At 45.4% G+C, this 23,688-nt stretch overlaps 1 pseudogene; it reads right to left on the bottom strand.

Annotated features, from left to right (window-relative positions):
* Nucleotides 1-21,395: 21,395 nt before the first annotated feature.
* LOC134953135 (5S ribosomal RNA) lies at nt 21,396-21,514 on the bottom strand (annotated as a pseudogene).
* Between the last annotated feature and the right edge of the window lie 2,174 nt (nt 21,515-23,688).

The following is a 23,688-nucleotide window of genomic DNA, read 5'->3' as shown; positions in this document are numbered from 1 at the left end:
CCTCTCGTGGGGTTTCAGTCCTTATTAAGCGGACCGTCCCCTTTGTGCTGGAGTCTATGCAGACGGACCCATGGGGGAGATATGTGTTTTTGAAAATGTAGACTCTCTTATGTCCCAGTCCTCCTTCTAGCTGTTTATGTGCCTCCTCCCTACTCTCCTGATGTTCTTAAGAAAGCTGCTGGGTTTATGGCCTCATACCCTGGGATATCGGTTATTTGCCTCGGGGATTTCAATAATGTGCTAGATGCGGAGATGGATAGGCTCTCTGTGTCTTCACCTGTTGTACGTCCTGGGAAATCCACTTTTGCAAATGTGGTGTCGGGGTTGGGCCTGGTCGATCCTTGGAGACTGAGACACCCGTCTCTTAAACAATACTCCTGTTTCTCTCACTTCCATTCTTCGTTCTCCAGGATTGACCTGGCCCTCCTCTCGAGTGACATAGTTCCCCGGGTTGGTAGTATTAGATATGAGACTAGGGGTATATCAGACCACTCCCCTGTGACCCTTACTTTAGACCTTAATTGCTCTAGGGGCCAAGCTGTATGGAAATTTAACCCATTTTGGCTCGTTCATATGGGGGACGGTTCTGACCTGGTGGCCGCATGGCGGGAATTCTTTGATTTGAACAGTGCCGAAACGGCTATCTCTACTTTATGGGACACGTTTAAAGCCTTTATGCGGGGGAGTTTGATTAAGCGAGTATCCAGTTTGAAGTCCTTCTATAAGCGACGGGAGGCGGAGTTGGAGGCCCAGAGTGTCGCTGCAGAATTGCAGTACTTACAGGATTCCTTAGACAGCTCTAAGTTGGCCTGGTTATCGGCTCAGAGGGACTGGAGGGATTATCTAATGGAGAAGACTCAGCATAGACTTCTTTTCTCATCACATGCTTTTTACGCTACTGGGGACAGGCCGGGGTCATACCCGGGCCTCCTTGACCCGGGGGGACAGACCTAATAATGTGGTGGTTGAGATAGTGAACTCTGATGGCGTATCCCTGACTCAGACTCCACAGATAGCTGCTGAATTTGTATCCTATTATAGCTGTCTGTACGAATCTAAAATGGAATGCACTCAGTCGCATCTAAATGAGTATCTAGACAGTATTTGTTTTCCCACCCTTTCTAGCGAGGCCTGTGACCTATTGGAGGCACCTATATCTTCCGATGAAATTATGGCTGCTATTAAGGCCTCCCCTAGTGGTAAAGCCTCGGGCTTAGATGGAATACCTTCTGAGGTATATAGGCACCACCTGGATTTCTTTGTCCCCCGACTGCTTGAGTTATATGGCCAGATTTTTGCGCAGGAGTCTCTCCCCCCATCTATGGCGGAGGCAGTGATTGTGGTCCTGCCCAAACCTGACAAGGATTTTAAGAAAGTTGAGTCCTATCGCCCTATATCCCTCTTACCCACGGATATAAAAATCTTGGCTAAAGTACTGGCGGACAGATTAAACTCCGTTATCTCTCACATTATACACCCGGACCAGACGGGGTTTATGCCCAATAAATCGACCTCCATTAACCTTAGACGTCTGTTTACCCATCTACAACTCCCCCACGAGGACCCCGCCTCCTCCATAGTCGTCTCCTTGGATGCCGCTAAGGCTTTTGACTCGGTGGAGTAGGCCTATCTGTGGGAAGTTATGAGTAGATTCGGTATAGGCCCAAACTTCATTCAATATGTTCGATTGATGTATTCCTCTCCTTCGGCGAGGGTAGCGGTTAATGGCTTTGTATCTCACTCCTTCCCCTTATCTAGAGGTACACGTCAGGGCTGCCCACTGTCCCCTACTCTGTTTGCTATGGCCATTGAACCCCTTGCGTGCCTTCTGAGGGCGGATGCTGGGATCTCTGGTTTTAAGGTGGGTGCCCGTGAGGACAGGGTGGCCTTATACGCTGATGACATCTTGCTGTTTGTGAGTCGCTATGCTGAGTCTATGCCTAGGATTCTGGAAATTATTGCTGGGTTCGGGCGATACTCTGGGCTCCTGATTAATTGGGAGAAATCCTCCATTATCCCACTCCAGGGCGCGGTTCCTGCCTCCCCGTTGGTGGCTCTTCCGCTGCGTTGGGTGGACTCCTTCAAATATCTGGGCATTTGGGTGTCTAATGACCCTCAAACATTTTCCTCCCTAAATATTGACCCACAAATAACATATCTTCGTAGTCGGGTGAAGGCATGGGGGAAATTACCTTTAACGTTCACGGGGAGGGTTAATATGGTAAAAATGGTTTTCCAGCCCAAACTTCTATATGTCCTGCAACACTCTCCCATTTATATTCCGCAGAAGATTTTTAAACAAATAAATGGGTTACTCTCCTCCCTGGTGTGGGCTAGTAAGCGGGCACGTTTGAAATTGGATACTCTGACCAGGGCACGTGAAATGGGGGGTTTGGCTCTACCCAATTTCCGTTTCTACTATTATGCGGCGCAGCTGACGTATGTTTGGGAGTGGGTTACTGACCTTGATGCCCTGGCCTTGCATTCGCTGATGCTGCACCATGATTATCCCGGGGGCTCCCCATTACAGCTACTCCTTTGTGGTAGCGTCAAAATGTCCACAATGCCATTAATTAAACAATCCATCCTAATATGGAGGCTGGTGCACTCTGCGATGCGCGGCCACGGTGTCGATCCTGATACCCCACTGGATAATGCTTACGGGTTGCCAGAACTGTGTCGGCTCCAGGTCCGGGAGGTTTGGGGTAATTGGGGTGTGCATTCTCTAGGACAACTGTATAGTGAAGGGACCCTTACCTCTTTCCAACAACTTCAACGGGCACATAATGTCCCCTCGGGGTTCTTCTTTAGATTCCTTCAGCTGAGACACGCTTTGGCTGCCCAATTTCCAAATGGCCCTCCGGCCCTCATTGACTCCCCGGTCAAATTAATGTTGCAAACGCTGGACTCGGGACACCAGGTTTCTAAGATATATAGTCGTATTCTCCAGGTGTATCATATGGACCCTTTGGCTGTTCTCCGGGGCAAGTGGGAGACTGATGTGGGTATGTTATCAGACGATGCATGGAGTACTGCTATGGGAGCCCATCGGATCTCCACTTCCTCTGTTAGATACCAGCAAATACAATTATACATTCTGCATAGAGTGTATATGACCCCGGTGAGGCTGGCACATATTGGGGGGTCTCATAGCTCACGGTGCCCCAAATGCGGAGCTGTGGGTGCCGACTTCTGGCATCTCCTATGGGTATGCCCTGGCGTGTCTCGGTTCTGGATGGCTGTTATACGCGTCATATGTGATACGGGTGTTCCCGCCTCCGTATGTACGCCTGCACTGTGTACGCTGCTGATTGTGGATGAAGAGGCTTTAGACCCGCCTAGCAGGCGATATGTTACCAATCTATGTGCTTTAGCTAGGGTCTGTATAGCCCGGTTGTGGCTGGCAGGGGAGGCCCCGGCGCTGAAAGCCTGGATATCCCTGGTCAACGAAACTATCGCACACGAAAAATTTGTGTTCCTGGCGAGGAAGGTAGAAAGGAAATTGTCCATGATCTGGGGCAGGTGGATTGATTCTAGATATTTCAAGGATAGATAAAGTATAGATGAGTATTTCTCTCCTTATTTTATGGAGGAACTTTGTGGGGGTGGATACCCTCGCGGCCGGCCATGCTGTGTTACATTAGGTAATGTTGTGCCTCTTCTGCAATGCTTCTGTCTATATCGGAAGTGATATGTTTATGGATTGTTACTTTCAGACGCCGATAATCTGTGACTGTGTGATTTACGAGACAATATATTCACTCGATGCTTTATCAGTATCATATATGTACAGCTGTTCATACGCTTTATGTGTGTGTATGTAATTGTTAGTTGTGTTTGTGTAAATTGTCAATGTTTACTTTGAAAATCTAATAAAAACTATTGAATTTAAAAAAATAAAATAATTCCACACCGAAGAGGTGATTTTTTTTGTAATTTGACCAGGCATGTCAATGGCCATATTCATCCCACGGACAACAGGTGTCTCCCCGGGTGCCTGACTTAAACAAACCACCTCAACATCAGAATCCTCCTTGTCAATTTCCTCCTCAGCGCCAGCAAAACCCATATCCTCATCCTGGTGTACTTCAACAGTGACATCTTCAATTTGACTATCAGGAACTGGACTGTGGGTGCTCCTTCCAGCACTTCCAGGGTGTGTGCAAATGGTGAAAGGAGCCACCTCTTCCCGTCCAGTGTTGGGAAGGTCAGGCATCGCTACCGACACAATTGGACTCTCCTTGGGGATTTGTGATTTAGAAGAACGCACAGTTCTTTGCTGTGCTTTTGCCATCTTAACTCTTTTCAGTTTTCTAGCGGGAGGATGAGTGCTTCCATCCCCATGTGAAGCTGAACCACTAGCCATGAACATAGGCCAGGGCCTCAGCCGTTCCTTGCCACTCCGTGTCGTAAATGGCATATTGGCAAGTTTACGCTTCTCCTCAGACGCTTTTAATTTAGATTTTTGGGTCATTTTACTGAACTTTAGTTTTTTGGATTTTACATGCTCTCTACTATGACATTGGGCATCGTCCTTGGCAGACAACGTTGATGGCATTGAATCGTCTCTGCCATGACTAGTGGCAGCAGCTTCAGCACTAGGTGGAAGTGGATCTTGATCTTTCCCTATTTCACCCTCCACATTTTTGTTCTCCATTTTTTTTTTTTCAAAACAATGTTTATTGAAGAAAGGTAAAGATAGATGTACAAAATTCCATGTCTGGATTCATAGTGGAGAGGTACAAATAATAGAAATACGAGGTAGGTCAGGGTCATACAATAATGTCTCGGTATGTGGAAAATACATGCATAATTACATATAGTAGAAGTAAGAATTTGGTAATAAATGATATCCATAGGATATATTCCACTCCTATTGTCTAGGGTTACCATTTTGCTTAGTGAAATGTGAGATCTGATATTAAAGAGACATGAAGGTATCTAGTGGACGTAAAGACTTGTAATAAACCTCAGTATCCGACCATATAGCCCCTTAGCAGCTGAGAGACCACTACAGACAAGGAGAAAGAAAACAGAAAATGAGATAATAACCCTTCTTCAAATAATTTTCTATTTTGTAAAGAAGATTGGTTAGGTGGAAATTCGAATTCGTATAGATTGTAGAGGGAAGAGAAATGAGAGGAGAAAGAAAGAAAAAGAGGGGGTGGGAGATGGAAGGGAAAAGGGGGGGGGGGGTGGACAAGACATGAAAACAGGACAACATACAGCATCATTCTCTAAAGGAAAAACTATACCATAAGGTTGTCAGGTTGGATATATGTCCTGTGGACTGCGATAAGTAGATATTATTTACCGGTTCAACACATTTCAAACTTAGCAAAGGTAATAACATTAATCAATCTGTCTATACAAATACCAAGTGGTGGGTTCGAAGATTTTCTGGATTCTGAGCTGAGTGGCGTTATCAAAGCTTTGTATAACAGTTTCCCATTTCCCATAGAATCTAGGGGCCCCTGACTCTATATCCGGTACTAGAGCCTGTCGCTCGTAAAATATGTTGTTTAGCAGAGAGGTTCTCATTTCTGCAATAGATGGAGATTGTCTGTGTAACCAATGGGTGAGGATTAATTTTTTAGCGATAGTAAGGATAACTGTCAGGGCAGGTATAATCTTCTGTTTGTGTGGTCCCAGGTCCCAATCTGAAAAGCAGTAAAATAGACATGCGGTAGGGAGCTTGGTGATTCAAACTGAAAAGATATCATTAACATGGTTTATCAACTTGTCCCAGAAAGTTCTTATTTTTCTGCAGTCCCAGAAGTTATGATAGTAGGTGGCCTCAGCCATCCCACATTTAAAACATCGACCCGTAGAGGCCAGGGTGAAATAGGAATGCTGTTTCGGGGAGATGTAGGCTCTATTTAGGAATTTGAGGTGCGTTTCCTGCAAAGCTGCGGATTTTAAATATTTAAATGTGGGGGACAGTTTGGACATAAGTACCGACATAGCCGGGAAATCAGGTATGTCCCGCTGCCAGCGCGAGTGGAGAGCACTTTGCAAGGGTGTTTTCCCTGAGTCTATGAGAATAGAATATAAATTACGCAGCCTATATCCTATGGTCAGATTAAAACGCAGGAGAGGGGTAAGAGGGTCAATGGCCGTATCAAGGGCCATTCCAGGTGGTAACGACTGTGCAAAATGACGGGATTGGAGGTACATATAAAATTGGGAGTTGGGTAGACCATATCTATCTGATAATGCAGAGAAAGAGTAGATCTTACCCCCAGGGTCAAAGATATCTCGAATGCATGAGATGCCCTTCTCTTTCCACGTCAAGTAAGCACGGCCGTCCAAACCAGGAGGAAATTGTGGGTTGCCCCAAAAGGTGGTGTAAGGGGAGTTAGAGGAATTCCTGTGCAATCGTTTATTGATAGATTTCCAGGCTTTATAAGTGTCATGAAAGAGTATGTTGGATTTTATATGGGAAGGAATCAGTGAGGTAGGTGCATGAAGGAGAGCAGCTGGGGAGAAAGGATGGAAAAGGTGTTCCTCTATGTTGGGGAGAGTATATACAGAGCCACCAGAAAACCAATCTACCATGTATCGATACATAGCTGCATTTGAAAAAGCAGAGATGTCTGGCATCCCAAAACCACCCTCCGGTCTCGGCAGTCGCAAAATATGGCGGGATACCCTAGATTTATTTTTTGCCCAGATGAATCTTGTAAACAGGGAGTCAAATCGTTGGATATCTGACTTGGAAAGTTGCAAGGGAAGCATCTGGAGGACATAGGATCATTTGGGAAAAATAAAGCTTTTAATAACCACTACCCTACCAGACAATGATAGAGGTAAATCCATCCATCCGTTCAATATTTTCTCCGCCGAGGAGTATATCTGGTGGAAGTTAGCAGAGTATAGGGCGTCTAGACTATGGGGAATCATGATGCCTAAGTATTTAAGTGGAGAGCGGCAAATTGTGAATTGTGTCAGTGTGGGGGATAGAAGGTTTGTGGAGTGACCAGGGCCTAGAGGGAGGAGGCGTGACTTGTCATAGTTCACGCGAAATCCAGAGAAAGAGCTAAAATTATCTATAATGTGTTTTATAGCAGGGATGGAAAATTGGGGGTTAGAGATAAATAAAAGCATGTCATCGGCAAATAGACTGAGTTTCACTTCAGTCGACCCAACGACAATACCAGTATATTCTAGAGACATGCGCAGTGCAGTGGCTAGGGGTTCTATAGCTATAGCAAATAGAAGGGGTGAAAGGGGGCAGCCTTGTCTGGTCCCTCTATGGAGGGGGATGGGAGAGGACATATAATTGTTAGAGAGGATTTGAGAGGAAGAGTCATGATAGAGAAGACGTACTGCATGGATGAAGGCCTCCGGGAACCCAAACCTGTGCATGGTGTCAAAAAGGTGATCCCATGTGACTAGGTCAAAAGCCTTCTCAGCATCAAGGGAGAGAAGGGCATAGGGGTTCTGGTCTCCCGAAGTCTCCAACCACTGCATGACAGTCAGTATCTTCCGCACATTCACCGTAGAGTGGCGCCCCCAAATAAACCCTGTCTGGTCCTCCTGGATCAGAGAGGGCAGGAGAAGCTTTACCCTGTCTGCCAAGATCTTGGTATATATCTTGTAATCCGTATTCAATAAGGATATAGGTCTATATGAACTGGGAAGCAGGGGGTTTCTCCCTGGTTTATGAAGAATTTTCAGAATCGCAGCATTGAAGTATAGTGGAGGGGGTGTTCCGGACAACAGCAAGTTGAATAGTTCACAAAGGGGTTTGACCAATTAAGGGGCCAGTATTTTATAATATTCATTGGTTAGACCGTCAGGTCCAGGGGTTTTGTTTGGTTTCAAACAGTGAATTGCATGGAGCACCTCCTCCTCAGTAATGGGGTTCAGTAGGGGTTGGGATGAGGTAGAAGATAGAGAGGGAAGCGTAAGGGAAGACCAGAAAGAGTGTTGTTGTTGGTGATCAATAGAGGGTTCAGAATATAGTGAGGAATAAAAAGACTGCAGAACCTCAGACACCTGGCCACAATCATGTACCACAGTGCCGTCAGTCCTAGTTAAAGCATGGATAAGTGTTGGGGGATGTTGACCTTTCAGGAGATTTGAAAGCAATCGACTAGATCGATTGCCGAATTTATGGAATCTACATTGAGACATAAATGTTAATTTAGATTCGGTTTTAGTTAAGAGTTTGTCAAAAAGGGATTTCTGTTCATGGTAGAGTTTTCTGGTAATTGGGGTGGGGGACTGCGTGAACGCTTGGTAGGCGTCAGTAAGTTTAGATTGAGCATCAAGGTACAGAGCTTGTGTGTCTTTCTTATGTTTGGATGTGAAGGAGATGATAGAGCCTCTTAGTACTGACTAAGACGTCTGCCAGAACAGGAGCGGTGATTCATTCTCTGCAGTTATATTACAATGTGTAAAGTCAGCCCATGATGCCTCCAGCATATTTCTAAATTGAATGGAATTGGTCAGGTGGGATGGGAAGCGCCATTGTCTGACAGGGCCTCTATTGGGAAAGGTGGCGAGAGCCATCCAGCAGACCGCATGATCCGACAAGGACACCGGTTCAATTTCAGAAGTTTGCACCCTGGTAAACATAGAAGCCGAGATGAGCAGATAATCGATTCTCGACAGTGTACCATGAGCAGCCGATAAACAAGTGTATTCACGGTCGACTGGATGACAGGCTCGCCACACATCCACCAAGTGCAGCTGTGACATTAGATATGGTAAACCATATTTGGGAGTATAACGGCCAGATCTGGATTTGGTATTCCTATCAAGAGCATTGGATACAGTAGAGTTAAAGTCACCTGCGAGTATCACCTGTTTATGAGAGTGTGGGTGCAGTTTAGCAGCAATGGACAGAAAAAAGGGTTGGGGATCAATATTGGGGGCGTATACATTACACAGTAGAAAACGTGAGTCATCTAGGGTGGCGTCTACAATGAGATATCTGCCTTCAGTATCAGATTGGGAGGAGTGAAGGTCTACTTGGACTGAGCGTCTAATCAAAATGAGTACCCCACGGGCCTTGGCAGTAAATGGGGCGGACGCCAGCACTCTCCAGCCCAGGCAATTGAGCTTGTCAATCTCAGGGGGAAGGAGATGAGACTCCTGGAGGAATGCAACATCTACATGTAGTTTAGATAAGTAAAGTAAGATTTTCTTCCTCTTTATGGGGGAGTGGAAGCCACCTACATTATATGTGCCAATTTTTAAACTGGTCATCATTCTGCTGAAGAAAGGTATGGTTCATGGCAATAAATAAAACCGATAATATCATATCCACAAAATACATTGCTATCATGGACATAGAAAACCAACAGGACAAGACACAGAGAGGAGAGAACAATGGGTAGAAAAAGGGGGGGGGAAAGTAAAGTAAAGGATCCAGAAAAGAATGGATCAAAAGATTAGCATCAAAAGTGCACTTCAGGTACAAAGATAATCTAAATTGACCTATAGTTCACCAAGTGGAGAACCAGATAAGAACTCCAGGCTTGCCCCAGCCCTGGTACTGAGAAACAATAAGCATAGCTTATATATGGCATAAACAAAACATAACTCAGAATAACATGTGGAGAACTTTAGGTGGAAGGCGCCTTAAAAGAAGGATCCCATTCAAAATGGGATTAATGATGAAATGGCATCCGCCATAGCATTTACTTCGGTAATAGAGGCGTCTCCTCCCACCAATAATTTCAAGAACTTCTAGCGATTAACAGCTATAACATAAACAGATATATCAAAGCAATAGAGTAATTGCCAGTAAAGGAGGAGATAACCACGCTAAGGAATTTCATAGCCGCGGTTAGCAGTCAGGAGTCGAGTCCGTTGAGGGCTGGCGCAGTGAAGAACGGCCGTTCTCCTCCTCCAGTAGATATGCTTCCGCATCAGCCACGGTGGAGAAGTCTGTAAATGAAGATCCTTTGAACAGGCGCAATCGTGCTGGGTATATAAGAGCAAATTTTCTATTTGCTTTGGCTAGGCGGGAACAAAGTGGGGTGAATTCACGTCGTGCCCTGGCCACCTCTGCCGAATAATCTTGGAAGATAAAAATCTTCACATCGTTCCATTGTAAGTTCCGCTTACGACGAGACGCAGACCAGATGGTGTCTTTGTGGATGTAATTTAGACAACGGAAAATAACAGCCCGGGGTCGGGAATCCTGCGTAGGCCTTGCAGGACCAATGCGATGGGCCCTCTCCACAATCATACCCGTGCAGGAATCTTGGATATCAAGCAGATCTGGCAGCGTGTCTTGTATGAAGGAAAGGAGTGCTGGCCCTTTAAGGGCTTCGGGCAGCCCAACAACCCTCAGATTATTTCGACGTGATCTATTCTCGAAATCGTCGACCTTATTAAGAAGCTGGTAATGGGATTTCTGAAGAAAGGCGCACTGTTCCTTTAAATCGGCAACGTCATGAAATGTCTCCCCGAGGCGCTGTTCATTAGCCTGCACCCGTTTGGAAAGCTGTTTAAACTGTGATTTGATGTCATGCACTGCCTGTGTGACTTTGGCAGCATGAGATTCCATAATAGGGTTAATGGAGTCTTGAATTGCCTTTACCATGTCAGAGTATGTAATTGGGCCCTCAGCCTGCTCTGTAGTCTTATTAGACTTCTGTGTAGAGGGGGCAGCATGTACAGGGAGAGCTGAGTTCACAGAGGAGTCAGAGGAGGAATGTAACTCACGATCTGTGTGTATTTGCTGCTGCTGCGGCTGTGTCTGCTGTCCGGCGGCCATCTTGGAATCCCCTTTCATTTTTGCAGGACGTTGTTTGAGGGGCTTAGCCGCTTCTGGGGCGGCCAGGAAGCGATCCATCAGGTGCCAGAGGTGTACCCACAGGCAGGTAAGCGGTCCGGGAGCGGGCTGTAACGCTATGTGCAGCGTGCGGGCTAGCGCGGGCTGGGGCGGCACACGGAGCTCACACTGCTGCTGCTGCACGCATCGGCGCCGTACCCGGAAGTCTGTTCTCCATTTTTCTAATGTGTGGAATTATATGCCAGTAATATTATTATATCAATAGCAATGGCCTACTGTTCTGTACAACTATATACTGTTGGTCACCAAAATGCTGCACTGTACTATATATACTGCTCACAAAAATGCAGCACACATATGGAATGGATACTTGCAGTGACACAGAGCTGCAAGATACAGCAATGGCCTACTGTACTGTAAACTATACACTGTTGGTCACCAAAATGCTGCACTGTACTACTATATATACTGCTCACAAAAATGCAGCACAAATATGGAATGGATACTTGCAGTGACACAGAGCTGCAAGATACAGCAATGGCCTACTGTACTGTACAACTATATACTGTTGGTCTCCAAAATGCAGCACACTGAGCACAGATATTTGCAGCACACTGAGCACAGATATTTGCAGCACACTGAGCACAGATATTTGCAGCACACTGAGCACAGATATGGAGCTTTTCAGGCAGAGAACATAGATATTTGCAGCACACTGAGCACAGATATTTTCAGCACACTGAGCACAGATATGGAGCTTTTCAGGGAGAGAACGTAGCCACGTCCTCTCCGTTCAATTTCCAATGCACGAGTGAAAATGGCGGTGCCGCGCGGCTCTTTATATAGAATACGAATCTCGCGAGAATCCGACAGTGGGATGATGACGTTCGGCCGCGTTCGGGTTAACCAAGGAAGGTAGGAAGATCCGAGGCTGCCTCGGAACCGTGTAAAATAGGTGAAGTTCGGGGGGGTTCGGGAGAACCGAACCCGCTCATCTCTAGTAATAACAGACAAAGATGTAAAATCTCCCTGCACAGATGTTTACAATCTATAGGGAAAAACGTGAGCTGTCACAAGTTTTATAGTTATTTGGGGGCGTATGTATCAATTATCGGGATTCAGACCTGATAACTGTAATTTTTTATTGCCACTATTCTCAGCAATAAGAAATTATATTCTGTCCAAACGTATAAAACACACACGCCACATGCAGGGACAGGGGCTCTGAAATGAGCCCATGCCTGTGATGTGTTTGGAGTGAAGTGACTACATCAGCAGTCTCTTCATTCCTCTATCCGGACTCCTCCTTATGTGCAGGCTGCTGACCACGCATGTGCGGCAGACATTACCAGGGAGGGCTCCAGAGTGTAGCCTAACACCATCTTCAGCTTGGTGAATCTGACAGCTTCGTAGCCCCCATAGTAAGCTTGGGAGACTGCGGCTGCTGTCAGAAATGGAGGGACTGTAACAGATGTCAGACAATTAATGAGATGAGCTATAAATTAGATTTACAGCATTTGTATTTTTATTATTATTATTATTATTAATAATAATAATAATGATGATAGGAGGATTGATGGCACTCAGATTTCCTTCTGCAGTAGTCCTTAAGGATTTGCTTATTTTTAAGGCCCAAGACCATGAAACCTGAAGGCTGACCAGTTGTAGGATATACAGGATGATAGTCCCAGAAATGGCGCAAGGAAACAGTTTCTCCTAAAGAGTATTCATAAGGGGTGTGATGCTTACACTTTCCATAAGGTTCTTCTTTATGCTGATTCCAACACAATAGAATTTTCTTTCTTTTGCACTAAGAAACAAAAAAATAGTGCAATACAGCCTTAAAAATGTAACATAATTTAGTAATAAATCACACTCACAATATAAAAAGCACACACTCTACTGGCCACAATGCAACTGAAATATGTAAGGCATTATGAATTTAGCAGATGCTCCATTGACCTTAGTAGAAACAGGCATCAGGTCAGGTAGAAAGACAATGGGTGTTTTGAAAAATTGCCAGATGCACTTTCTGTTGCTCTGGAAGGTATGAAGTCTACTACCCTCATGAAATCTTAGTGAGAGCGCCTTAGAGACTACCTTTTTCCCCTGCTGTTGCTCCAGGTACAGTAGCTCACTTAACTCATAAACTATTGACAGGCAATAATCAAATCTATCTGTACAAGTCATTAATATATTACAGGTTGCTTACCTAATGAACAAGATCGGCAGGATCATTTCATTCTGCATGTTAATGTTAGAGCAGGGATGGGGAACCTTTGGCCCTCCAACTGTTGTTGAACTACACATACCAGCATGCTATGCTACAGTTTTGCTACTTGGCCATGCTAAAACTGGTGCAAGGAATGCTGGGATGTGTAGTTCAACAACAGCTGGAGGGCCAAAGGTTCCCCGTCCCTGCCTTCGGCTTAGAGCATCAGTGGAAGACATCTATCAGGAACTACTCACCACTCACACAGAACATATGGACATATAAATCAGTCTACCTGCGGACAACCGGGGCTATCACCCAATAACTGAAAGTCTTTATCCACTAACTTAAGAATATTGTGGTTGATAATAATGACCTAGCAAACAACAAGAAAACAGGAATCAATTCTAGATTGGGTGCACTTCCTCCTTAAGTAGCAAAAAATCTATTTATAAATGAAATCTCTGTTTATTAAGAATTCATTTAAAAGGTATTGATTTCCATAATTTCACATATTTCATGCTGATATTGCCATTGCCAAAATGTGTTTAAATTACCATATGTTAAGGTTTTCACAGTGAAGTGTTAAAATTATGATAGCAAAAAGAAAGTGAAAAAAGTTTTGAAACAGAAAAAATTGTTGTGGCCCTCATTCCGAGTTGTTCGCTCGGAGTTTTTCATCGCATCGCAGTGAGAATTCTCTTAGTGCGCATGCGCAATGTTCGCACTGCGACTGCGCCAAGTAACTTTACTATGAAGAAAGTAAGTTTACTCACGGCATTTTCATCGCTCCGACGTTCGCATTGTGATTGACAGGAAATGGGTGTTACTGGGCGGATGCACGGCGTTTTAGGGGCGTGTGGCTGGAAACGCTACCGTTTCCGGAAAAAACGCAGGAGTGGCCGGAGAAACGGTGGGAGTGCCTGGGCGAACGCTGGGTGTGTTTATGACGTCAGCCAGGAACGAAAAGCACTGAACTGATCGCACAGGCAGAGTAAGTCTGAAGCTACTCAGAAACTGCTAACTCGTTTGTAATCGCAATATTGCGCGTACGTCGGTCGCAATTTTAAGAAGCTAAGATTCACTCCCAGTAGGCGGCGGCTTAGCGTGTGTAACTCTGCTACATTCGCCTTGCGAGCGAACAACTCGGAATGAGGGCCTGTGTCAATAAAACAGATAATAAAACAAGCTGCGTGTCTTCTGTTTATTTCCAGAAATCAACAGCTATATTTTTATATCAGTGCTTATAGATAATGGCCCTCATTCCGAGCTGTTCGCTCGCTAGCTGCTTTTAGCAGCATTGCACATGCTAAGCCGCCGCCCTCTGGGAGTGTATCTTAGCTTAGCAGAATTGCGTACGAAAGATTCGCAGAATTGCGAATAGAAATTTCTTAGCAGTTTCTGAGTAGCTCCAGACTTACTCAGCCATTGCGATCAGTTCAGTCAGTTTCGTTCCTGGTTTGACGTCACAAACACACCCAGTGTTCGCCCAGACACTCCCCCGTTTCTTCAGACACTCCCGCGTTTTTCCCAGAAACACCAGCGTTTTTTCACACACGCCCAGAAAACGGCCAGTTTCCGCCCAGAAACACCCACTTCCTGTCAATCACAGTACGATCACCAGAACGATGAAAAATCCTCGTTATGCCGTGAGTAAAATACCTAACTTTTGTGTAAAATCACTAACCGCATGCGCTCTGCGAACCTTGCGCATGCGCAGTAAGCGACTAATCGCAATATAGCGAAAATCGGCAACGAGCGAACAACTCGGAATGACCACCAATGTTCTTATATCAATGTAGTATTAAAGCCAAATCACCTATGTTAGGATTTTAAGTGAAGCAGTATGGGGTTTTAGAGGTGACAATTGTGCGAAAAACAAGTGAATAAATACCTTAACCTCAGAGGTACTACCCGTCTCCCGCCGCGCTGCCCGGCTTCCAGTCATGCTTCCCCCGGACCTCCCGGAAGTGACAGATCTCCAGTCCGTCCAGCATGCACGCCGGGGATAGGATAGAGTAACCATAGAGACACATAAATAACCGCACCAATACAGATATAGGCCCTCATTCCGAGTTGTTCGCTCGCTAGCTGCTTTTAGCAGCATTGCACACGCTAGGCCGCCGCCCTCTGGGAGTGTATCTTAGCTTAGCAGAATAGCGAACTGCTACTAAATAATTCCCTGCAGTTTCTGAGTAGCTCCAGACCTACTCCTAGACTGCGATCACCTCAGTCCGTTTAGTTCCTGGTTTGACGTCACAAACACGCCCTGCGTTCGGCCAGCCACTCCCCCGTTTCTCCAGCCACTCCTGTGTTTTTACCTGGCACGCCTGCATTTTTTAGCACACCCCCTGAAAACGGCCAGTTTCCGCCCAGAAACACCCACTTCTTGTCAATCACACTACGATCACTCGAGCGATGAAAAAACGTCGCTCGAGCTTGTGTAAATCTACAAAGTTTTGTGTGAAAGTACTTAGCGCATGCGCGCTGCGTACCATGCGCATGCGCATTTTTGCCATTTTTTCACTTGATCGCTGCACTGCGAAAATCGGCAGCGAGCGAACAACTCGGAATGACCACCATAGTCCATAAAAAATACATAAAAAATACAGTTACAATAGCTGATAATCTCAAATCATCATACCAGTGTATCAGTGTCACAAAATATAAACAATGTGTCTACAATTAGTCACTTGTTGCATAAAGTGCTTATATGCTGTAAAAAGATGTTTTTATATATATATATATATATATATATATATATACATACACACACAATATATATATATATATATATACACACACACACACACACACACACACACACAAACACACACACACACACACACACACACACACACATACTGTATTGTAGCAATTAGCTCTAGATGGGTGTCAGTGGTGCAGTGTTTAGGGCAGAATTAGAGTCCACACACAGCTTTTCAGGGGACAAATCAAGTAACGATTTGCTGTCAGCATAAAGTCAGGGATAAAATAATAAATACCTAGCCACAGGGCAACTAACTCACTTCTTGAGCTCTCGCTATAATTGGGCAGCTAGTCTGCAAACATAAAAGTCTCTCAAAGTTTTTTCAGACCTATCTCTCATGGATATACAGTCCCTGCTTCCTTGCCAGTCACATACAGTTGCAAGTAAAAGTATGTGAACCCTTTGGAATTTCCTGGATTTGTGCATAAATTGGTCATAAAATGTGTTCTGATCTTCATCTAATTCACAACAATAGACAAACACAGTCTGCTGAAACTAATACCACACAAACAATTATATGTTCTCCTGTTTTTATTGAACACACCATGTACACATTCACAGTGCCGGGTGGACAAAGTATGTGAACCCCTAGGCTAATGACTTCTCCAAGAGCTAATTTGAGTCAGCCAACCTGGAGCCCAATCAATGAGACAAGATTGGAGGTGTTAGCTGCCCTGCCCTATAAAAACACACACCAGTTTTGAGTTTGCAATTCTCAAGAAGCATAACCTGATATGAACCATGCTTAGCAGAAAAGAGCTCTCAGAAGACCTACGATTAAGAATTGTTGACTTGCATAAAGCTGGAAAGGGTTACAAAAGTATCTCTAAAAGCCTTGACGTTCATCAGTCCACGGTAAGACAAATTGTCTATAAATGGAGAAAGTTCAGCACTGTTGCCACTCTTCCTAGGAGTGGGCGTCCTGTAAAGATGACTGCAAGAGCACAGCGCAGAATGCTCAATGAGGTGAAGAAGAATCCTAGAGTGTCAGCTAAAGACTTACAGAAATCTCTAGCACGTGCTAACAACTCTGTTGACGAATCAACCATACGTAAAACACTGAACAAGAATGGAGTTCATGGGAGGATACCACGGAGGAAGTTACTGCTGTCCAAAAAAAACATTGCTGCACGTTTGAAGTTTGCAAAAGAGTACCTGAATGTTCCACAGCACTACTGGCAAAACATTCTGTGGACAGTTAAACCAAATTTGAGTTGTTTGGAAGGAACACACAACACTATGTGTGGAGAAAAAAAAGCACAGCACACCAACATCAAAACCTCATCCCAACTGTGAAGTATGGTGGAGGGGGCATCATGGTTTGGGGCTGCTTTGCTGCCTCAGGACCTGTACAGATTGCTGTCATCAACGGAAAAATTAATTCCCAAGTTTATCAAGACATTTTGCAGGAGAACTTAAGGCCATCTGTCCACCAATTGAAGCTCAACAAAAGATGGGTGATGCAACAGGACAACGACCCAAAGCACAAAAGTAGATCAACAACAGAATGTCTTCAACAGAAGAAAATACGCCTTCTGGAATGGTCCAGTCAGAGTTCTGACCTCAACTCGATTGAGATGCTGTGGCATGACCTCAAGAGAGCGATTCAAACCTGAAAACCCAACAATATTGCTGAACTGAAACAGTTTTGTAAAGAGGAATGGTCCAAAAGTCCCCCTGATCGTTGTGCAGGTCTGATATGCAACTATAGGAAACATTTGGTTGAGGTTATTGCTGCCAAAGGAGAGTCAACCAGTTATTAAATCCAAGGGTTCACATACTTTGTCCACCCTGCACTGTGAATGTTTACATGGTGTGTTCAATAAAAACATGAGAACATATAATTGTTTGTGTGGTATTAGTTTCAGCAGACTGTGTTTGTCTATTGTTGTGACTTAGATAAAGATCAGAACACATTTTATGACCAATTTATGCACAAATCCAGGAAATTCCAAAGGATTCACATACTTTTTCTTGCAACTGTAAGCTCCAACCTACTCACATTCTTCAACTGTCTGCCTACTTCCTTGCAGGTGACATGGGCTCCTGCCTGGCTTGTCTGTCAGAATTTAGGGATCTCCCTGCAGGTATGCATCCTGAGCACCTGGCCTACTTTACTCTGACTGCAGCAGGGACGTGCAGTCAGGGGAGGCAGTGCCTCCCCTGTCATTAAGGATTAAAATAATACAATATACTTTAGCCTTTGTATTATTTTAATCATTTATATCTCTGTTCTCAATGTGTTTGGAGGCACTGCTTTTGGTGCCTCCCACTGCCAATGTAAAGGGGCAGGATACGGGGGGTGGGGCCAAGCATCAGGCAGCAGAATCCCATTAAAATAAGCACTTGAAGCGGCACCTAAAGAAGTGCCTCTGTGACAGGGGCGTGCTGTCAGCCCATATGAAAGCATGCCCCTGTCACAGAGACTGATGTTATTGGCCAGTGTAGGATTCCAGGGGCGGGGGTGGACATCAAGGTAATGCCCACCCAGTGGAGTAACTACCATAGGTGCGGGGATGCGGCTGCTATGGGGCCCCAGATGCCTGCATGGCCCGCCGCTCCCCTGCACCCAATCACGCTGAAGCACAGTGCGGGTCGGATGCCAGACTGGCAGGAGGAGAAATGGATGTCCCAGGGTAGCAGTGCAGCAGACGATTGCTGCACGGGTGAGTCCCGATCTCACCTCTCTTGATGCGAGCATTACATTGCTGGGGCCGGGCACCGCAATGCAGATGGTGCGGGGTGTGAGAGGGTGCCGGCCGCGAGAGGGTGCCGGCCGCGGCTGCTGGGAATAGGAACAGTTACCGCGGTTCAGATGCCTGCGTGTGCTGCCTGGTACAGGGTGTGAGGGGGTGCCAGCCATGGCTGCTTAGAACCGCGGTGCAAATGGCTTATGGATAGTATACGTGTGCAGTCTAGTGTGGGTCGGGGGGGGGGGGGGGGGGGGGGGCGGCCGATGCAGGTATGTGCAGTGTATTACAGGCAGGGTGCTATAGAGAGGGGATGCTGGAAGCCACTGGAAGCTGCGGCGGGGACAGGGGGGGGGGGGGGGTTGCTCTGTTGTATTCTATGGATGCAATCCTCCTATCCCTCATGTATGTGTAGTATATATTATGTGTGTATGTACACAGTCCAGGTATGAGTGTTGCTGAGGCAAGACCACAGCTCTGCCGCATGTAATATAGAGCAGTTTAATCCTTCAACGTTTTGGGGCCTCAGCTGACAGTGTAATGCCTCAGCAACACCCATACCTGGACTGTGTGTACATACACTCACGTAATATATACACATACATGAGGGATAGGAGGAAGGGGCAACACCTGCCTGCTGACAGGCTGAGGTGGCAGCTGCTGCCATATTGAGTACTTGCAGTCCGACCCGAGGGGGAGGAGGGGCCGCGATCCTCTCTCCTCTCCCAATTGCTCCGGCAGCACTTCCAGGAACCCTGTTGCGACCTACATCCCCGCAGCCTGCAGTGCACTCACCGGCCAGCGCGGTACAGGCTGAGCGGCTCTGCTATGCTGGAGGATGAGGAGATCCACAGCAGGTTTGTTGTTTCCGCCTCTCTTTCCGGCTGCGATGGTGGGTGCGGGTTGGCAAGGAAGAGTGACTTCAGTGTGACATGGTATTAGCTCACTCATGCTGTTCTGCGGACCCAGGCTGTAATGCTTATGTTGTATTTTTTAATGTGCTCTCACTAGTAACCTCTCCATGTAACCCACTTCCTGGCATCACACTCTCCCTGTTATCCTGTCAGTGTCACCCTCTCCCCAGTGTCACCCTCTCTCTGTCACCCACTGCTGTCACCCTCTTCCCAGCGTCACTCTCTCTGTCACCCACTGCTGTCACCCTCTCGCCAGCGTCACCCTCTCCCTGTCACCCAATGCTGTCAGTGTCACCCTCTCTCTGTCACCCTCTCCCTGTCACCCAATGCTGTCCGTCTCACCGTCCTTCTGTCACCCACTGCTGTCACCCTCTCCCCGACGTCAACCTTTCCCTATCACCCAATTCTGTTAGTGTCACCCTCTCCCTAGTGTCACCCTCTCTGTCACCCAATGCTGTCAGTGTCACCCTCTGTCTTTCACCCGCCGATGTCCTTCTTTCCCTGGCATCACCCTCTCCATAATATTTATTTTTTATTTGATAAAACTGACAATATATTAGCTGCCTGCTCTTCGCAAGTTTAATTAGGCAGGCTGCGGGCATTGGCGGTGGCTGCATCGGACCGAGATGCAAATTAGTGGCAAGGGGGCCAGGGTGGTTGGTGGTGGCGATTTTGTAGGACATTGGCTTCTGTGGTGGTAGTGGGCATCGATTTGTGGGGCGGTAGAGGGCATCAGCTCGGTGGTGGTAGGGGTCAACGGCGGGCCTCGGCATACATTATGGATGCTGTGCCTCACCAGCCACTGACCTCACCACACGCCACTGGACTGCAGCCCCACCTGGTCTGACTGTGTCCACCAGCAGCCTCACCTGGACTCTGTGGAAAGGGCAGCCCCTAGCTGTGGTCACACAAGTGTGTGTAACTGTATCAATGAATCCTATAGAATTGGTCCTGTTGCTATCAACAACAATAGTAAAATAGATGACTAGTATTGGCGGCTCACAAAATAAATTTGCCAGTGCACAATCAAATTTAATGTGCGGTTTCAGTAACTTTATTACTTTCCCTAAGAGGTTTGAGGAATAAAATACTCATATTCAAGATGTCTTTAAAGTGGATAATATACTTTGAATGTGGAGTATTTAAAACATGAAGTGTGTAATATATTCCACAATCTGTAACTCTACATCCAGTAGCATTACGTTTCGGGCTGCAGGGCAATAATACTAAATGGCAACAATACTAAATGGCTGGTGTCAGCTGGGCAGGGTCAGTGAGACAGCTATGGTGGGGCAGTAGGGTTGGCCATTGACCATCCCAGGTTACAAACCATCAATGGCTAAATGTCAATATTAGATAGTTTTGTGTTTGATGGCGAAAACCCCTGTCAAATTGTTATTTTAAGGAAAATTATTGGGACCTGGTGCCTAGAGCCCTTGAATACCCCCTCCCCCCCCCCCACGAATGACTAATTAATAAGAATAACAATACATTTTACTTAAATATCTTTCTCCAATGGGACTGAAGGTGCTTAGCAGACAGAATGAACATAATACAGTACAGAAACAATGAAGTACAAAAAAGCTTTGCAGAAAATACAGAGAGTATGGAGAAACTAAAGGGACATTAAGAAAATGCTTAAGTCTGTTTTTGAGGGATTCTAGAGTGGGGGCCTCTCTAACGGTGCAGGGAAATGAGTTCCATAGTCCATGCATTGCTAAAAAGACTCGACTCCCAGTTGAATTTCGGGAGATTCTAGGTACTGATAAAAGTACATCTACAGATCGCAGTAATTGACCAAGGCAGTTTGTAATCAGGAGCAGCTTTGGGTACCTTGGGCCTTGGTAAAGTAGAGCTTTGAATGTCACAGCCAACTGACACTCTTCCACTCCTGGAGTTCAGCGAGACAGCTGTTGTATCTGGTTCTAGCTGGACCTGGACTGGCCCAGCCCGAGCTCAAATATGTGTCAGGAATCACAAGTCAGTGATCTATCGTGGGAGAATAATGATACTGCTGTTGGTGTCTCTTGTCACATGAAGACAGAAAATAATTCCTGCTCTACAACACCAGGTATTCCCAGGTAGTCTCCTCTCCTGATACTGATCCGGCCCAACGCTGTTTAGCTTCCAAGATCGAACGAGATTGGGCGCTGACAGCGTGGTGTGGTAGTAGAGATTTATGTGGCCTGTACACCAATGAGAGTGCACCTATATATGAAATTACAAGAGTGCGCCCACACAAGAGCCTTCTTTTCTCTTCCATTGTAAGTCTGTGTGCTTTCTGGCTCCGGGCGCACCACCAACTAGGAGCTATATAATAGGAGAAAATGGTAAATTTATTTTCTCCTCCCCGCTAACAAGGGTCACGTATCGTCCAATTTTGTTTTTTTCTTTGTATATATGTCATTACATCTTATACTACCTGTGCCCGATCGCCCTGTGTCTTGTCATATATGTATTCTATACTGTTGAAATAACAGTCTCTGATCGGTGGTACGGTCTCTATTCTACTCTTTGAATTACTTCTCGTTAACCTCTTTAGCCCACCCAGAGATCCTTTTAGCAGCTAATATTAACCTGTATCTGTTTTTCAATTACATACCGTTTGAGTGTACATTGCCCAAGAATATGACTACCTTTTCACTGAAAACGGAACTATTGAAACGTCAAAATTTGGAGAATTTTGGGGATCCCTTTTCTGATACATATGAACAATCCCCCTCTAGCTTAGACTGGAAGACCACTTTTTCCAGACTACAAAAAAGTCTGCAGAGAAGAACACATTTGTCATGGGACGTTACCACGCTAGAGAACTGTATCAAGCATAAGATTGTACCCCGGGGACTGAGACCAAAAGTATTCCCCTCTTTTCCGCTTGCGACGGAAAATCTGAAGACTGAATGGGAAGCGGCGCTTCTTAAGTGCTCCCATGAATTATTACATATCCTGGTCAAACATGACACTTTACTCATAGATCAGGTTGAAAAAGAAATAGATGAACTTGGCAAAAACTTAGAAACATGGGAAAAGGATTTATCCTTCCAGACAGCTTTCGAAAAACATAAAAAAGAAATTGTGCTGTATGAACAAGCTGCTCAATTTTGTTCTTTCCAAAAATTACTTTGTTTTCCAAGATCAATTTTTTCTGCAAGTAAGGGGAACCGCAATGGGTGCTGCATGTGCACCCACATACATGAACCTTTTCTTGGAATGGTGGGAGCATTTTTATGTTTTCAATACCGTCAATGAAAAATACACCACCCATGTAATATTCTGGTTGAGATATATCGACGACTTATTCATTATTTGGAATGGTGAAAGAGGCCTCCTTATGGAATTTATTAAAAGTCTCAATACTAATGATCTCAACATCACATTAACACACTTTAGCTCTGAGATGGTCCCCTTTCTCGATCTTAATATTTACAAATCCAATACTGGATTTTTGGAAACTGAACTGTATCGTAAGGAGACAGCAACCACAGTCTCCTTTACCAAACCAGCTCACATTTTCCTCCCACCGTTGAAAAAATCCCCAAAGGGGAATATCTCAGGCTGAGACGCAACTGCTCGGAGGACCAGGTTTTCAGAACCAAGAGCAGAGAACTCACCGCTCGCCTCTTAGCCAGGGGCTACAGTCAACGCTCCTTGAAACGAGCATACACAGCCACCGCAGCAGTCAAAAGAGAGAGCCTAATCTTTGGAAAGAAATAAGAAGTGACCAAACAGGATGATACTATCCGATTTATAGGAACCTTCTGTCCTGAATGGAAGATGCTCAAGAATGCCATAACTAAACACCTTTCCATCCTACAATTGGACCCAGACCTAGGCCAATATTTACTAAAAATCCGAGTTTGGCCGATTTGTGTTTTTTTTTCTAAGTCCCAATCCGGGAATTCACTAAGCACCAATCTCGGCAGTGTTTGGACTATTCGTAATGGTTTGAATGACAACATTCAGAAATACGAATGAATAGACCATCGGTCAAACGCGGCTGTTATTTCATAGAATACGGGCATTCACTATTCATTCTTATTTGGGTGTTAGTTTCTGAGTGCTCAAGTGCGGGTCTGTTTTTTTTCGATTCGTTAAAAAAAGCAGCAATAAAATAGACCTGCTTTTTCCAGTCGAGTTTGGATAACCATGCACGGATCAGTGAGATCTGTGCATGGTTATCTATGAGAAAGGGTCTGTTTAGTGTAAAATCTGAAAAAAAAATTGCATGGGGTCCCCCCTCCTAAGCATAACCAGCCTCGGGCTCTTTGAGCCGGTCCTGGTTGAAAAAATATGGGGGGGAAAATGACAGGGGTCCCCCCATATTTAATCAACCAGCACCGGGCTCTGCA

Source organism: Pseudophryne corroboree, chromosome 1 (assembly GCF_028390025.1).
Source record: "Pseudophryne corroboree isolate aPseCor3 chromosome 1, aPseCor3.hap2, whole genome shotgun sequence".
In the NCBI taxonomy this organism is placed as follows: domain Eukaryota; kingdom Metazoa; phylum Chordata; class Amphibia; order Anura; family Myobatrachidae; genus Pseudophryne; species Pseudophryne corroboree.
Note: the sequence above shows the minus strand (reverse complement) of the source record. Positions and strands in the feature narration are given on the sequence as shown.